At 31.8% G+C, this 20,000-nt stretch overlaps 1 protein-coding gene across 4 annotated transcripts in view; it reads left to right on the top strand.

Annotated features, from left to right (window-relative positions):
• The window catches only part of CdGAPr (GTPase-activating protein CdGAPr), an 805,825-nt gene that overhangs the window by 309,238 nt on the left and 476,587 nt on the right, over positions 1-20,000 (top strand). The window lies entirely within an intron of this gene.

The raw sequence follows: 20,000 nt of genomic DNA, 5'->3' as shown, positions 1-20,000 counted from the left end.
AACGGCTTTATTCGTAGTCTTGAAATTCGCTTTATGTAGCATCGTCGGCTTTTTCTCTGTTGGGGCATGAATTTCATATCGCCGTCATTATCGTAGCAAAAATACTCCATTTTAAGCGAGACGAGCTACGCCACGTGCATGTGGACGTTTCATTAATTAGTAGAACCGCAGTTAACGGCGTTGATTAATGTGCATGAAGAGCTGATGTAATGCAGATGCTTCTTTTTGTTATCTTTAATGTTTGAATTAGGTTCGTTATTATTATGAGTTTACATTTTACACTAGACATAATTGTTTTAATTGTTTTTATTATTACATGAATTTCTGCTTGTTTCATGTATGGCAGTAATTTACATTTACGCCTTCAAAAAAGTTGTATTATATTAAAAGTTATTTTATTGTTTTCTTTGTCACAAATAACCTTTCCATACACTTTTGGGGTTATTTATTGTTTTCTCTGTATAACTGTATAATCTGCAGCTTTATAGAAATAGGCGATGTTTTATAAAACTCATCTTCTGTGTGTTGAATGTTGAAATTATATGTATATTTTTTTCTCACCTCGACAAATTTTGTAATGGACAGTTACATATCTGCACTGTTAATAGCATGAGAATTACATACTGCACTTAATGTTTATTTACATTTGTTCTGTGTTTTAAACATTATTTCAACACATTTTATTGTTATTTTCTTTAAATCTTAATATTATTTTTTCACCAAACAACATGCTGTATACTGTATATATACTGTATGTATGTATGCATACATATATATTTATTGAAATTTATAATATGCCATCATAACTGTAAGCGGCCCATTTCAAAACGTGATTTTAGTAAGTATCAGGTAAGTTCAATCGTTGTAAAGATTTAGTTATTGTATTCTGTTGAATGTTAAGTTATAGAATATTCAAATATTGAAATTTTTGAGGGAGGGGTTGTTATGTCATGATTTTATTTAGGTATATGTATGTATGTATGTATATATATATATATATATATATATATATATATATATATATATATATATATACATATATATATATATACATACATACATACATATATATATATATATATATATATATATATATATATATATATATATATATATATATATATATATATATATAATCAACCGTAATTGTCTATTGCAGGACAAAGGCATCAGCCATGTCCATCTACTTGCGTGTGTTTATGGTCTATGTCATTCTATACTCTCAAATTTTTTTAGATCGTCAATCCATCGTCTTCTCTCCCTTCCCCTGCTTATTTTTCAATCTCAAGGGATCCATTCTGTTATTCTTAATGTCCATCTATTGTCTGTTATTCTCATATGTTCTGTTCATGTCCATTTCTTTTTCTTACATATAGTTAGAATATCCTCTAATGTTTGCTCTTGAATCGAGGTTTGTCTTTTTTTGTGTTTCCCATCATTACTCTTTCCATACATTTTTTACTTGCAACTAGCTTATATTCTAAGGCTTCAAGTTTCCCATGCATAAGTTAATACTGGTAGGCCCATCTGATTAAATGTTTTCTTTTTAAAGAAAGTGGCCTTTCTCTTTCCACAGTATCATTTTGTTTACCAAAGGCTCTCCATCCCATGCTTATACTTTTAATATCGGTCTCATGTCATAGGTACGTATATTCATTAACAGTCTCTAGTGGTTCGTCCATAAGCCATATATGTCGTGTCTGCATATATATTATACATTATCTTAATTTTACTCATATTCAGTTTGTCGTACATTTCTGTTTTCTCTATTCAAATCTTCTATCTTTTTTGCCATTCCTCCTATGATTCACTTAATAGAAAAATATCATCTACAAATCTTACGTTGTTATTGTATTCCCCAATAATGTTAATTCCTACGTTTTCGCAGTCTAAATTCTTGAAAACTTCTAGGCACACTGAATAAATTAGGAGAGATGCTGTCTCCCTGTCTAGAACTTTTTTTTTTTTCAGTCGTATTTGTACACTATCATTATTTAGTTTTTCTCATGGGAATTTTCACAATATTCTTATGTAGTTTTATGATTGCTGTCCTTACCATAAAGATATCTTCAAGTGTTCTAACATAAGATTCATTCCTTATCTTTGAAGGGTTTTTATTTCTGATGATGTTTTGACAATCAAAAGCATTGTATATATATATATATATATATATATATATATATATATATATATATATATATATATATATATATATATATATGGATGGATGGATGGATGAAAATCAACAAAATATGGTACTCAAATAGAAATAAAGTTCTACCTCAAACTGGGATCAAATGAAAGGCAATGTCGCTACCAATCATGCTGCCAGAGTTGTAAGACCCAGGCCTACATGGCTGAGGACTATGAAGCGTGAAGTAGGAGATGATGAATGGAGAAGTATTGAATTAAAAGCTCAAGATTGAGACGACTGCCGAAATCTAACATGGGCCCTTTGCGTCAATAGGCGTAGGAGGAGGTGATGATATATATATATATATATATATATATATATATATATATATATATATATATATATATATATATATATATATATATTATATATGTATATACATTTGTATATATATATGTATATATATGTGTGTATATATTATATATATATATATATATATATATATATATATATATATATATATATATATATATATATATATATATATATTTGTATATTTTTTTCCTAGGCTTGTAAATTATCAGACTTTATTTTCTAAAACACCGTGTTCTCAATCTTGTGGAACAGATGTATATTTACAAACTCTTTGACGTTAATGATTATCGTGGTAGCGCTCTTTTGAGTACATTAAAATAACAATTATTTATCGTGTTAGCACTCTTTGAGTACATTAAACTACAATTAATCATTAATCTTATTAGAGCCCTTTGAGTACATTAAACTACGGTTAGCCGTTAATCGTGTTAGCATTCTCATACTATATTATGCTGCAATTAATGAATAATCGTTTTTAGTATTTTTGGAATACATTAGACTACAATTAAATTTTTACTGTGTTAGCGATTGTGAAGTACATAAAATTACAATTAATCTGTTATTGTTTGCAATTTTTTAAATACATTAAACTACAATTGATGGTGTATCGTGTTAGCGTTATTTGAGTGCATTAAACAGCAATTAATCGTCTACAATGTTAGCTTTTTTTAAGTACATTAAAATTACTATTACCTGTTAATCGTGTTAGCCCTATTTGCGTACATGAAATACAATTAGTCTGTGATCATATTAGCATTCTTTGAGCACATTAGCATTCTTTGAGCACATTTAACTATAAGGAATATAGTTTAAGTAAAATTGTAAAGATAAGATGCCAGTTGGTGTTTTATAACGTACATTATATTAGACATAATTACTTTCTTCCTATACTTAGAGCGGAAACCAGGTGATATATAATGCATTATCGTATAGTAGATGAAATGAAACTATTTTAAGCTGCGTTATATATCGTGGATGGAAGTGTAGAGTTGAAAAGAACTCACGAATAAACTTCGTTGAAAATCGAGTCATACAAATTTTTTTTTCTGGTATTTTCTTAGAAAAAGAAATATATGAGTCATTTGATTATTTAGAAATGCAATGAAAGGTATAGTTTATGGTTGTCATGAAAAATATTTGAACGAGCACATTTAGTTTTTATACGGCTATCGTTGTAACGTGTGAAATGTAAATAATTAGGTGCGACTAATGGTTGGAGCTGGTAATATGAATTTACGTATTAGTATTGACATGATGTAGAGTTCAGTATGTTAGCGAATAAATATACAAGTTTTAGAAGTACCCATCCTCATAAATTATGATCTGTTGCTGTTTAAGGGTAAGAGAAAAAAAGATCAATCATCAACCTCTTATATTCATGGCTTCCTTTTTATGTAAGCGAACCCAGTGCGCTGACTGAGAAACCCCCTATTTGACATTAAAAGAATTACTTCACCACAAAGGTTAATGCAGCTTCTCACATCTCTTGGCACGTTTTCGTCGCCTCTTTCCCTTTGGAAGTGCCGAGTGTGCAACTTGAGATTTGAATTAAAGGTTACGATTTCCATTTCACTGCGTGTGCTCTAGTCGATGTTTTCATTCACATTCTTTAGTATGTTCAGTACAATCAGAACAAAGTATGGAGTCTTTTCTTGTTAATTTATTAGGGAAAAACGGAACACAGGGGATGAAAATACCCCAGGCGTAAATATGTAATAAGGAAGACGTAGTAGATGTCCTTGTTACTGGTTAAAATTTGTTCTCAGAAATATCCCTAATTATTTGATTAATTCCATCAGTTTACGATTCTGCCAGTCACACATTGCTAGAGGAATCCATATAGATTCGTTGCTTTTTAGAAAACCTATTTGACTAAGGCTAAAGGTCGTTATGAAAGGTAATACTGCGAAAGGCATATCAAATTTCATTAACGTACTGTGTAATTTGTGAACAGTACGCATTGGGGGCTGGGGGCAGGTTTTCTCGAGTACGTGTGATTCTCGACCAGAAAATGCCACTTTAATAGGGTTTCAAATGAACGTATTGTAAAGAGGAAAACTTCAAATCAAGAATTTTTTTATTTTAGAAGTTGGTATTCAACAACTGACCATATCCATTTAATTTACCAGCTATTGAAAAAAAAAAAAACAAGAGTATGACATACCACTATGTATAGCATTTGTAGACAATGAGAAAGCTTTAAATCCTGTCAAAACTTCAGCAATAATGAAAGCTCTTCAAAAACAAAGAATAGATGAATCCTATGTTAAAACACTTGAAGATGTCTATACAGAAAGTACAACAATCCTAAACTACATATATTGAAAAATTTCCGAAAAAAGAAAGGAGTTAGACAGGGAGACTCCATCTCTCCTAAATTTTTCAGTATGCTTAGATGTTTTAATTAAAAAAAAGAATTATATTGGGAAAATGTAGGAGTTGACATTAATGGGGAATACCTTAACGTAAAGATTTGCAGAAGACATAGTTGCATTTAGTGAACTATGTGAGGAATTGCAAAAGATGATAGAATATTTGAATAGAGAAATAAAAAAATATAGGTCTGAAAATGAATGAGTAAAAGTAAGATAATGTTCAATGAAAATGCAGTGACAACAAATGTGAGTTATGTGCGAACGTCTAGAGATTGTTCATGCATATATGTCCTTATGACAGACAGTAAATGTTTCCCCAGGATATGCGATCGAAATTAAAGGAAGGATACGCATGGGATGGAGAGGTTTGGTAAACAAAATGAGATTATGAAAAGTAATATGCCAGTTTCTCTAAAGAGAAAAGTATTTAATTATATGGTCCTACCAGTATTAACTTATGCATCAGAAACTTGTAGCCTTATAAAGCCTTAGAACGTAAGCTTGTTTCAGCTTAAAGAGCTATGGAAAGAATAATGATAGGATTAACACCAAGAAACAGAAAAAGAGCAACATGGATGATATCGAAAACTAAAGTAGAGGATATTCTGACATGTAAGAAAAAGAAATGGAAATGGGCAGGATATATAATGAGAAGGGCAGATTGCAAGCGAAGCAGGTGAAGGAAGAGAAGATATTGGATTGACGAACCAAGAAAATTTGCTGGTTTTCAAATGACATCGACAGACTATAAACAGACGCAAGTGGAAGGACATGTTAGAGGCCTTTGTTCTGCAGTGGACTAGTAACAGCTGATGATATATATATGCATACATACATATATATTTGTGCGCGTGTGTATAATGTACATAATTTATATATATATATATATATATAACACACACACACATATATATATATATATATATATATATATATAACACACACACACACACACATATATATATATATATATATATATATATATATATATATAACTTACAAAAGGTTAACCTGTAAAGTGATCTTGTTATGCAACGTTTTAGTAAATAGAAATAACTTTATTAGTATTTTGTTACTTGAAATGCTTTAAGTTTACCATTTTTTAAACTACTTATTATCATTATTATTATTATTATTATTATTATTATTATTATTATTATTATTATTATTTAGTTGAAGCGCTATATTTAGCAATAAGTAACGTTTATATTAGGCCTTGTGCGCTATGATTTTAGTCACGAAAATTGATGTTTATAGGAAAATTTTTTTTTTAAGTAACAGTTTTACTAGAGAATTTTGACATATATTTATATTTTATCAATCCTGAATATCCTGCTTTACCATTGCCACATTTCTGGAAAAGAAGAATGTCAGTTCCTAAACTTTCAAGTCTGTGGGTAATTTGAAGTCATTGAATAGCCGTAAATGCTGAACATTTCCTGATATAAGTAGCTCTTTTTGTTGTCATTACTGTCGAACTGATTTCAACGATTTGAAGTTGTAATAAGCCAAGTAATGACGGGTATGACCTAAACTGTTTGCTGTCTTTGTAACCACAGAGAAAACCTCAAAATTTTTTTTCCTTTCTTTTATTGATTCAAATATTCGAAAGGGGTTTATTTTTAGGAATTTTCCTAATTGCACTTGAACCTTATGTAGATATATGTATATGTTTTTGTGTGTATGTATTTATTCATTTCAGTGATTTTCATATGTATATATGAGTGTCTTGTATATATATATATATATATATATATATATATATATATATATACATACATACATACATACATACACATATATATATATACATATATATATCTATATATATAGATTATATATATATATATATATATATATATATATATATATATTTATATATATATGTATATATATATATATATATATATATATATATATATATATATATGTGTGTGTGTGTGTGTGTGTGTGTGTGTGGGTGTGTAAGTGTGTATATGTGTTTGTGTATTTAGCTTTATTTCATCAAATTTAAACATAACATATGGTGTTATCAACGGTTATCAGTTGTCATATTAGGTGTATCTCTGATTTGTAGGTAATGACGTTGGTGATATACAGTATGTATGAAAAAGAAATAGAGAGAAAAAGTAAAAAGTTAATAATAGCCTTGTAGTCCAGGCTTCGGTTCAGTTATGGGCTTTTGCTAATTACGTGTATATTTGCGAATGACTCGCGAAAGCAAAATATACGTGCATATTACTTTATGCAATGGCAAGCTGTTAGCATAAAACTCTTTTCTAGACTATTTATAATATATCGTTTTTGTATAATGGTGTCGAGATAGATTTGAATGTATCGAGTTATATTCAATAAACATTTCAAAACATATATTTATCTACCATAGCATAGTCTTTTCTAATTTTTGTAATATGCTAGTCGCTGTACAGATTGCGGGCGAAATAAGCCCCCCCCCCTTGATGACGTCATAGCTAATTATGTTGACTCCCGCGTTAACAACGGTCACAACACATTACAAGTTAGTGAAGGTTGAAATTTGTAAGGGAATGTATTGTGAGTGCTACTAACGCTTCTTCTTTGACTGTTGTGAGGATGTAGGTCCTTTGTTATTTGTGTGCCTATGTTTTTTTTTCTCTAAAAGAGAACTTCACAAGAGTGTTTAAATTACTGTTAAAACTCTGTGATTAGGATACTAGGAGCATATCCCAGCTCTACTGTACAATAGTTCTTGGTATTAGGCACAAATTTCGTCTACCAGAACCACAGAGCTGCTTGATTTTATTGATGGAAAAATATCAATATAGTAACTGTTGCATATGCACACACACACACACACACACACACATATATATATATATATATATATATATATATATATATTTATATGTATACTGTATATATATATATATATATATGTATACTATATATATGTATATATATATATATATATATATATATATATATATATATAAAAGAGAGAGAGAGAGAGAGAGAGAGAGAGAGAGAGAGAGAGAGAGAGAGAGAGAGAGAGAGTATCATGTCAATTTATATTTATGTATGTATGTATGTGTTTTATTTATCGTCTGTTGACACAAAAAAAATTTTCAAGACATAAGCTCTTACACTGCATCAAGGTAAAACTTCGAAGCTCCAGTGTAAAGTTAATCCCGTGCAGGCTTTTAACTTTACGTCGACCAGATTTCTCGATGTGTGTTTTTAGTTTGAAAGTTTTGTTTTGTTGCTCCTTGACTTTCTCAAGAAATTAATGGTGAAGTTTGAATAAGGTGAGTTGAATGAACGTTTTAAATTTATTTGATTTGTGCAGTTACATTTACAATCTCTCTCTCTCTCTCTCTCTCTCTCTCTCTCTCTCTCTCTCTCTCTCTCTCTCTCTGTTCAATATTTTATACACATATATATGTATATATATAATGTGTGTGTATATATATATATATATATATATATATATATATATATATATATATATATATTTGTATGTATATATGTATGTATGTTTCTTAAAAAGGCCCAATTACAATTCTAAGGAAATGAAATAGTGGGTATTTTAAAGGACATACTAAACTGTTAATTATAGTTAGAAATACACACACACACACACACACACATATATATATATATATATATATATATGTGTGTGTGTGTGTGTGTGTGTATATATATATGTGTGTGTGTGTGTGTGTGTGAATGTTTGCGTTTGGATCCACGAAGATACGGGGAGTGATATAGGTCCTTAAGTGAGAGGATGAGAGTGCAAAATGGGGAGAGAAAGAATGTACTTCAGAGGGGGAAGAAACTCGATCGTAAGTGCGTCGCCAAAGTGAGTGAGGGGAGGGGAAGGAGGGGAGCTGGAGAGGGGAGGAAATGGCGGTAAGAGATCACCGTGAATTGCATCCAACAGGAAATGGTTGCGTCATCGACTACAAGAAAATCTTTCCCCTTTTCGGCGAAGTCAATAAAGAAACGAAAAAGGAAGCAAGACTCCGTAACCCTTTTTCAGATCCGTCGTAATTTTGGCCTTTTTCCTCCTTTGCAATCTTGCTTTGCAATATCGTGGGTGGCCAAAACATATAAATTACGTGGTTGCGTGCCAACGGTATCCGTTTGTGCATTATATAAAATGTTTGTGTGCTTAGGTGTGTCTGAAAGAGAAATAGTCTGATAACGTGAGGTTGTTTTATGGAACTAATAACCCTATTGCATGAACATTATCATTTGGAGGAAAGAAGAGGGTGAGGGTATATTGTTGTGGCGTGGTCTCTTGTATTTTATAAATATTAAAAAGCCCCGTATTGTTCGCCGGGAAGATTGTGTGTCACCTATGCACCTCAAAATTACTTTTCCATTTCCTTTTCTCTTTTGCAGTAGGGAATCGTTCCTTGAAGCACGTGCTTAAGAGTATAATGCACCAATTTTGATAGAAGAACTCTGAGAAATATAGGTGTCGTTCTAAAGATTTCTCTTGACATCGTGCGTCAATCACAACACCATTTTGTTATTCGATGTTGCACTCGTATTTTTTTCGAGATATTTTTTTTTCTTTTTTTTCTTTTTTTTTCTCTTCTCTCTCTCTCTCTCTCTCTCTCTCTCTCTCTCTCTCTCTCTCTCTCTCTCTCTCTCTCTCATCAGTTTATCGCACATGGATGTTCCTGTTTTCGCTTGGTATAAGATTTAGAATTAATACTTTCCCAAATTAGAATTTTAACTCATAGGCGATTAAAAGTTTAACGCCTTCACTTGGTTCCTTAACAATTTGCCAGAGAAGATTTAACTTAATGATAAATTATTTTAATTACAGGAATCATTTCTTCTCTCAAATCTCTGGATACGGAATATTACACTGTTTTTGGGGACCACTCTCCAAAAGATAACCGCTCTTAGTGTTTACGCCATTGTGATGAAAGCGTTCCTTTGTGGTTTTGTTGATAAATCCTCACGAATTCATCGTCTGTTTTATTGATGATGGTAAAATTGCTAGTAATCGGGAATGGGGTAACAGCAACTGCTCACCACCTACCAGAAGTTACAATGAAATACACGAGCTATTCATCATAAAGATAAAAAGATTCCCAATTATATCGGTTGTGTATATTTACTCTTTTAAAATGAGATTCATCCTCATTTACCCTCATAAATTTTGATGGCAGGAAGCAGCATGTAAAACATGCTTAAATGACGTTGATTGCGGCAGTTTTAGATTAAAAAAAGTGGAAATTGAAGAGGCAAAAATTTCACGCTTTCAGTGCAGTATTTTTTAAATTTTTTGTTGAAACTTAATTTCCAATTTCTTTAGACATCCAGAATTTGAAAGACTGTTTCCATCATGTATGTTTTATTCTCTTTCTATAAATCTTTGGTGAAGGTGATGAAATGACTAAAGAGAATTCCACCAAAAGAGAACAGGCTTTGCTTTTAGGAGTTGTATGTATGCAAGGCGACTGCAAGCCCATTTGAATAATGGCCAATTGCATATTCACTTTTCCACGGCACGCCTTTTTTTTTTTTTTAGAGGAAAGTGTTGAGTCTTTTTCGCGAAATATTAAGACATATTCAAAAGAAGCAGCGAATGCGTAGCACCGGCCAGCATTTATAACTGTAAGAAAGGCTTGAATAGTTTATTTAGTTGGTTCCTTCAAATGTTTTGTTAAAATTCTTTGTTGTTTAGGTTTTGCTGCGCACTGCATTCTTTATATTTGGAATATTTTATGATATTTTCTCAGTGGAACATTCTAAAATTAATTTTTACGTACTCTAAAAAAGATCGTGCAACTGTGTGTGCATATGAAATATGAATTCACATATGCTGTATGGTGTTCGTTGATAGTGAGGGTTTTTTCATATATCAAGCTTGAGTATTAACATCGATAATTTTATCATTTAAGAATGAAAGTCGGTGTTGGTCTAGTTCTAAAAATTTTTAGAAAAAAAAACTTGAATGGCCTGATACCATAAGGAAATGAACAAACAGGACATATACATTTTCCCTGTAATCTCTCTCTCTCTCTCTCTCTCTCTCTCTCTCTCTCTCTCTCTCTCTCTCTCTCTCTCTCAAGCTACAAATAATTATTAGATTTTTCATTTATTTTTTGTGTTGAATATATATATCATCTTCTCCCACGCCTTTTGACGCAAAGTGCCTCAGTCAGATTTCGCCAGTAGTCTCTATCTTGAGCTTTTAAATCAATACTTCTCTATTCATCATCTCCTACATCCCGATCCATAATCCTCAGCCATGTAGGCCTGGGTCTTGCAACTCTTATAGTGCCATGTGGAGCCCAGATAAAAGTTTCATGAACTAATCTCTCTTGGTAAGTGCGAAGAGCTTGTCCAAACCATCTCCATCTACCGCTCACTATGATCTCATCTACATATGGGACATGAGTAATCGTTTCTTAGTCTTATAGTTTCATTTTTTATCCTTTCCTGCCATTTAACTGACAATATTCTTCTGATGGATTTGTTCTCAAATCTACAAAATCTGTTGGCGATTGTTTCATTGTCATACCACGACAGTAACACCGATCTCACCAAACTGATATATATAGTCTGAATTTTATATTTAATTTCAAAAGTTTTGATTTCCAAATTTTACTTAATCTAGCCATAGTTTGATTTGTATTTTTCAGGCTACTATTAAACTCCAATTCTAAAGACCCTCTGTTAGAGAACATCATCATCATCTCCTCCTACGCCAATTGACGCAAAGGGCCTTTGTTAGATTTCGCCAGTCGTCTCTATCTTTAGCTTTCAATTCAATAATTCTCCATTCATTGTCTCCAACATCGCTCCTCATAGTCCTCAGCCATATAGGCCTGGGTCTTCCAACTCTTCTAGTGTCCTGTGGAGCCCTGTTGAACGTTTGATGAACCAATCTCTCTTGGGGAGTGCGAAGAGTATGCCCTAACTATCTCCATCTGCCCCTCATCATGATCTCATCCACATATGGCACTCGAGTAATCTCTTATAGATTTATTTCTAATCCTGTCTTGCCATTAACTCCCAATATCCTTCTGAGGTCTTTGTTCTCAAATCTACTAATCTTATTGGAGATGGTTTCATTGTCATACCATGACTCATGTCCATAAAGTAACACGGATATCACTAAACTGATATACAGTATAGTCTGATTTTTATGTAATTTCAGGCGATTTTATTTCTATATTTTACCTAACCTAGCCAATGTCCGATTTGCCTGTTTTCAATCTCTCACTGAACTTTTAATTCTAAAGACCCTGTATTGGAGATCTTAGTTCCTAAATATTTAAATGATTGTATCTCATTAATCCTTTATCCTTCCAATGATATTTTCATCTTCAATTGCATACTAAGTTCTCATCATCTCTGTCTTTCTTCTATTTATCATCATCCCAACCTCCTGTGATATTTCATGCATTTTGGTAAGCAAGCATGGCAAATCCTGTGGTGTTCTGCTAACAAGAACAGCATCATCAGCATACTCTAGGTCTGCTAAATTCCTATCACCAATCTAGTCCAATCCTTCTCCACCATCTCTGACTGTTCTACGCTTTACAAAATCCATGAGGAGGATAAACAACATAGGTGACAACACATTCCCTTGGAGTACTCAGCTGCTCACTGGAAATTCATTTGATAAGACTCCATTAACATTAACTTTGCACTCGCTATGCTCATGAACAGACTTGATCAAATATACATATTAAGAGGAATTCCATAATAACGCAGGGACTCTCCACAAAATTGGCTGGTGCACACTATCAAAGGCTTTTTCATAGTCCACAAATGCCATCAAAAAGGATTTCTATATTCTACACATTGCTGTACAACATGTATGTCTCAAAATGAAAATTTGGTCATTGCAACCTTCACCTTTTCTAAATCCTGCTTGTTCATCTCTCAGCTTTTCATCAATCTTACTCTCCAGTCTGTTTAGAATAAGCATACTATTTATTTTCATAATAACTGACGTAAGTGTTATGCCTCTGTAATTATTGCAGTCAGCCAGGGTCTCTCTCTCTCTCTCTCTCTCTCTCTCTCTCTCTCTCTCTCATGCATTAGGAAAGCAAGCATTGTAAATCCTGTTGTGTTCTGCTAATAAGGACCACGTCATCAATATATTCTATGTCAGCTAAGTTCGTAATACCAATTCAGTCCTATACTTCTCCCACTATCTCCAACTGTTCTACGCATTACAAAATCTATGAGGAGGATAAACATATTTGTGACAACACATTCCCTTGGTATACTTCGCTGTTCACTGGAAATTCATTTGATAGGACTCCACTAACCTTATCTTTGCATTTGGTATGCTCATGAACAGACTTAATCAAATTTACATCTTTAAGAGGAACTCCATAATGACGCAGGACTCTCCACAAAGTTGGCTGGTATACACTATCAAAGGCTTTTTCATAGTCCGCAAATGCCATCAAAAGTGGATTTCTATATTCTACACATTTCTGTACATGATGTCTTAAAATTAAAATTTGGTCAATATTGCTTCTACCTTTTCTAAATGCTGCTTATTCATCTCTCAGCTTTTCATTAATCTTTCTCCCTGGACTCTTTAGATTAAGCATACTTTATATTTTCATGACAACTGACATAAGATTAATGCCTCTGTAATTATTGCGATCAGTCATATAATATAAATTATATATATGTGTATATATATATGTATATATATATATATATATATATATATATATATATATATATATATATATATATATATATAGTTTTTCACTATTGTTTTATATCTAGAGAGAGAGAGAGAGAGAGAGAGAGAGGGAGAGAGAGAGAGAGAGAGAGAGAGAGAGAGAGATTTGAGGACGGAGAGGAGGGTCAGTACTGTGAACCAAATTAAAAACCTTTTTTAATGTTTTCGAATATTAAAAAAAGAAACAGCGCTGTAATTATTTCAATTTCGCATATACATATTCATATAGTTTGGCATATTTGAATAAGTGAATTTGATGTCGGAAAATAATTGATATTAATTGTAGTACAAATGAGACTGTTTAAAGCAGTTGTGATACAATACACATGCAGAAGTTATTTCCATATCTTCTGCCAATTATTAAAGATTGTAATCAGGTTGTGACGAGAGACAATTCTTTAAAAACAAAATCGATATTGCAAATGCTAAACACGAACTAGACATATACCTTTATTAATGAAAATATATTGTTTATTTTCTTGTAGCATGAGAATATATTTAGTACCGACAAAAAGCTATCTATTCCTAAGTGCATTAATCCCACGTCTCAATTTCTTAAATCTCTTAATATGCCATTTTTGTGACATGTACAAATTCTTTGTTAAAATTTTATTTGTTGGATCTTTGTTAAGCACAGTATAGGAAGTTATGTGCCTTTCTTACAAGGAAATTGTCATTTTATAAGTTCAGCACGAACAATCCGCATGTAAATGCTTTCAAAATGGTTTATTGTAGATTATATCAATTCGTGATGATTTTAAAGGTTAACTAATGGTTTAGATTAGAAATAACTTGCATACTTCTTCTGCACTTAGTAAGTGTTAGCCCATTCTTCTTAGATTTTTTTTATCAATTAGTATAAAATTCTGTGTAGTATATAGCGTTAAGAATTTTTTTGGGTAAGAATTTATAAGAAAAAAAAAAAACGAGTAAACCCTGTTATTTGAAATACTTGATATTTCTATTACTTCACATCCCTTGAAAAGGCTATGAATTTGCATACAAGGAAAGTGTCAGTGAATGTTTCTTTAGCAGAATTATGATAATTAGATAATTTCTTTGAAAAAAAAAAAAAACTATCATATTTCAAAAATAGTTCTTTATAGCGTATGAGAATCATAGATTCATTAAATTATTTTTTTTCACATCTCATTACAAAAGTACAGTCAAATAATATATTAGAAATGATATAAATTTCTGCCTCTAAATATTAAAGTAGAAGGAAGAGTATGCAGAATAAAATGCGGAATAGTACATTCTTCAACATGAGTGACTGATCCAAACATTAGTTAACTGGCTAATCTGCACACCCTTCGAGTGGTCAAGACGAACTGTGAAGACATACTGACAAATGAGTAATGTTCAATTGATAATAACCCATCTTTCAAGTCATAGTTCGCATACATCTCTCTCTCTCTCTCTCTCTCTCTCTCTCTCTCTCTCTCTCTCTCTCTCTCTCTCTCAGCCCACATTTCCTCTATAAAATACAGCTTCAAATGACCATTTTTCATCACGTAGCTATATTAGCTAAGCCTCGTCTGTTAAGAGGACAGGCGGCAGTATAAAGTTTATGCCATCATCCGGATGGAGGAAGTTGTTTAACACCGCTGTAAATGTTTATGATAAGAAGTTGCAGAAATTTCATTGAATTTTTAAGTAGTCTGGCGTGGATAATCTATATCAGAGTGCTGATGCTTTCTGAGAAAATATTTTATTTCATATAAACTTCTTGATGTGGAATATGTTACATGTGCTCTTTTGCAATTATAGTTTTAGTTAGTCGGTTTATCTTAGCGCAATTATGTGGTTGCATGAAATAATATTCCATTTGAGATTTCCATGTAAGCAATAAATTTTAGAAATTTTCGATATGTTTTAAAACAAAATATAATTTTTTATGTTTGTCCATACGTATCAGTACTACATTTCAAGTGAGTTATAAGATTTTGGTTCTGTAGAAATTGAGTATTCACTTTACTCATGAATATCATAGCTAGACATATAATCCTCTCAAATCTTCCAATACGTAAAATTATTTGTAATTAGATTTTTAATGATGAAAGAATAAAAATACATTCTTGAAAGATATACCAGGATCACTACCTAGCAGTTCAACAAAATGAAACTATTTACTGAAGCAAGTTTCTGATGCAATAAGATTGTTACATGAAAGTTATTCTTTTGAATGAAACTGTCCACGTTATTACATTCACTTGTATGAATTTCAGTTGTCTCGGGAGCATTTTATATATATATATATATATATATATATATATATATATATATATATATATAGTATATGTATATATATATATATATATATATATATATATATATATATATATATATATATATATATATATATATATATATATATATATATATTAATATTAGGTATGAATAGGGAGACATTAACATCTATTTATTTGGCTACTGCATATTACAAAGGTGGTTTAATGATTGTACACATTGTGGAGTAAAAGGAAGCAAATCAGATTTTCAAAGCAAATACAAGTCTATTAGTGAATACAGATATGAGATATAGGATATTTTTTATTTTGTTTATATACCAAGACGTTCTTTTATTTATGATATAAAGATTCAAGTATAGGAAGGGAATTAGTTTATGTATTTACGATTTGTATGACAATTTCCTTCAGTGAAGTGAAAAGACTGTACCAACGGTTGAGCAATTGTGCCCGAGTGGTTCACGAGAGCTTGTATAAATGGTTCACCTTTTTAAAGGTCTATTAAGTTCAAGGAATTATTTGGATTAGTCATTGTTTCTCTGTATGGCCAATTTCAATGAGTATTGGTAAGAATTAAAAATATAGGAAAGTTACGCTTGAATACGTATAAATTTTAGTCGAAATTATATAACAGGTTTATGAGTATGGTTACTGTTTAATTGATAATAATTGCATTTTTAATGAAATAGATTAATTATTGCTATTGATTCTGGTATAAAAATTATTAGGTAAACAAATACACAGCGGGTATTTTATCATATTTGCCTAGCAGGAACGTCCGTTCCCATTTGTTTGATTAACTTAATTACCAGCTATCTAATACTATGCATCGTATAATTTTGTTTGTTGGGTGGCGAAAGACAACGAAACTTTTACCTCGTGTGAAATGAATAATGGTTCAAATTTGTGAGGTCGTGTTTTTAACAATCCTATTTATCAAATTAGCTATAATTTGTTACTTCAGGTAATAGTAAAGGTTGCAATGAATGTTTTTGTATAAAACAAGTGTAATTCCCACTTAAAGAATATATTTATTACTTTTCTTCCAATTTGGTTTAGTTTAACCACTTTAATTTGCTACAAAGATTATGATCAAGTACAATATAAGAATATTGAAGAAAAGGCATTTATATTTCATCAGTTTACAGATAAATGTTTATTATTAATTGAATAAGTATGTTTTGTTATCTAGAACTCTTTAAACGACAATTTCTAGAAGTAAGTTACGGATGGTTCAAAAATAAAATGGGTGAGGCATTGTATTGATTGTGAAAAATGTTTGGTGAATGAATTATGCAGTAATCAAATTAATAAAATGGTATTGGATTTTTGTTAGCGTTGTTATTATTCAAGTTTATATTTTTGGTTTACTAAGGTGTATCTTTCAAGGTTAATGGAATACGCAAAGCTTCTTTCTTTTTTTTTTCTCATTCCACCATGAATAGGCTTTTTTTTTGTGGGGAAACAAATAACGACTGATTGGTTTCTCTCTATCTTATATTTTTCATCATTTAGCTCTGCGAATGAGATATTTCTCAGTGATTTTACGTTACATATTAAGTTTTTTTCTTCTCTTTATTGATATTTTGTAAATAAGGAGAATAGTTGCTTGTGAACTTGTACATATAAACGATGACAGACCCATAAAAAAGACGCCAAACCTATAAAATTAATTGTTCGAGCTAATATGGACTGTGAAGAAATTAAGGCTGATGGTTTCCGAGAAAAGAGAGAGAAACCAGGGGTACAGGTCATGATTCTTTTTCCCTTTGAGAATCAGGGATCAGAGTTCCGGCGTGATGTATTTACTTCGCCTTTAAACAACTGATGCTGCGTGGTAACGTCTTCATTATTTATAGGAAAGAGAGAGAGAGAGAGAGAGAGAGAGAGAGAGAGAGAGAGAGAGAGAGGAGAGAGAGAGAGAGAGAGAGAGAGAGAGTCTTGTTTAAAAAAAATTCCAAACACTATTGATTAGATGTTGCCTGTGATTTTATTTTATTTTGTTACGTGGCACCGTAAGGTTATTGTAAATTCATTAACTATAAGTAATGATAAATGTTATGTGCAAGAGTTAGAAATGCTTTATGATGGTTAAGTAAAAAGGGAAGCGGTTTATACATACTAACTAGTAATTACCTTTTATGCTTTATAATTGAAAATGAAGCGAAGTAATTAATCGGCTCGTTTGTATTTCAGAAAAGTGTTATTATTATTGAGAATGTTTACTATATATTTTTTCCGGTGGATACCAACTTTCTTCTCTAATCATTAAAAGTTAGAATGTTCTATTTTTTTATGAAAATTGATATTGGGAGATATTACTATATTAAAAGAATACTTAGTTTTATGTAAATATCTCTCTCTCTCTCTCTCTCTCTCTCTCTCTCTCTCTCTCTCTCTCTCTCTCTCTCTCTCTCATCTTGAACATAATATTCGTTTTGGGGTTATTAGTGAAGTATGCTCTTTTTAAGTTCACCACCAAAGCTAACTCGTCCTAATGGCACCAGCTGAGTCACAGCGTGTGTATGGGACCGACCTTTTGTGTGTGTGTGTTTGTGTGTCATTTGGGATGAGTCAAAGCACACACACACACACACATACACACTTGGTGATTGAGTCATGGAAGGAAGGAAATCAATACTAGTAGAGTGGTCTGTCTGAGAGGTATCATCATCGACGCCCTTATCTGTTCCTTGTTTTCTTTTTAACAGAGCTACAATGCCGACCAGATGTTTGTTCGTTCAGTAGTTTTGTCTTGGCCGATCAGTTGAATAATCGTTGCATCATATTTGATTGTTAGATAACAAATAGATGCCTGGGATCGTAGAAAAAAAAGGCTTTATGTGGCTCTGCTGTGTGAGAGGAGAGATAAAAAGCCTGTACGTGAGCGTATGATTGTATTACATTATATTTTCTCTTGAAATTACCGTTGTCCAAAGTTTGAGATGTTAAATTGAATATTATTATTATTATTATTATTATTATTATTATTATTATTATTACGTTTTTAGCATTTCAAAAAAAAAATCTGTTAGCTCAATTTTTTATGGTTATTGATAATCGTAGAAAACCATACAAGTCATAGGGTTTTTTTTTTTTTTTTTTTTTTTTTTTTTTTTTTTTTACTGTGTCGTTGATATTTTCTTATTAATTCAACTATCGGTCACATAAATCTCATTACTATTTCTAGCTAAGCTACAGTCCTATTTGGAAATGCAGGGTGCTATAAGCCAAGGGCTTCAATGCGGAAAATAGCCCAGTGAGGAAAAGGAAATGTAGAATAGTGGGCATGAGTGTACCCTCAAGCAAGAGAACTATAACCCAAGACTGTAGAAGACATTGGCACAAAGGCTATGAAAATACCCAAGACTAGATAACAGTGGTTTGATTTTGTAGTGTCCTCACAGAAGAGCTGCTTAGCATAGCTAAAAAGTCTCTTGTACAATTGCCAAATGGAAAGTAGCCACTGAACAATTACAAAAAAAAAAAAAAAAAAGGTAAAGAATAGGCCAGACTATTCGCTGTATGTGTAGGCAAAGGAAAAATGAGCCGTAACCAGAGAGAGATCCAATGTGATACTATCTGTCCAGTCAAAGGACCTATAACTTTCTAGCGGGTAGTATCTCACTGAGTAGCTGATTCCTTGGCCATCCTACTACTTATGCTGAAAAAACCAACGGAAAATAATACTCACTCTTGATGCTTCCTGAAAACTCTCTCTCTCTCTCTCTCTCTCTCTCTCTCTCTCTCTCTCTCTCTATCTCTCTCTCTCTCTCTCTCTCTCTCTCTCTCTCTCTCTCTCTCTATAATGGCCATTTCGAAGCTCTAAGATCGAAATTATTCGCATTACTCAGTGCTGGAGTGCGGCTAAAAATGTTTGGTCATTTATATCTCCAAATTTTTATAATTATAGAATTAATGAGCACAAGAAAATTGTTACCCTATTAAACAAAAGTCAAGGCAAGGCATATGGACAAAAATGTTTAAAGCAATAAATTTTGAGAATATCCTTTCCCTTGACACATGCACACACTCACCTACACACACACACACTCTCTCTCTCTCTCTCTCTCTCTCTCTCTCTCTCTCTCTCTCTCTCTCTCTCTCTCTCTCTCTCTCTCTCTAATTTAGTTCAGGTAAAATTCTATCGT

Source organism: Palaemon carinicauda, chromosome 15 (genome assembly GCF_036898095.1).
Source record: "Palaemon carinicauda isolate YSFRI2023 chromosome 15, ASM3689809v2, whole genome shotgun sequence".
In the NCBI taxonomy this organism is placed as follows: domain Eukaryota; kingdom Metazoa; phylum Arthropoda; class Malacostraca; order Decapoda; family Palaemonidae; genus Palaemon; species Palaemon carinicauda.
This window is presented reverse-complemented; position numbering and strand designations above follow the sequence as displayed.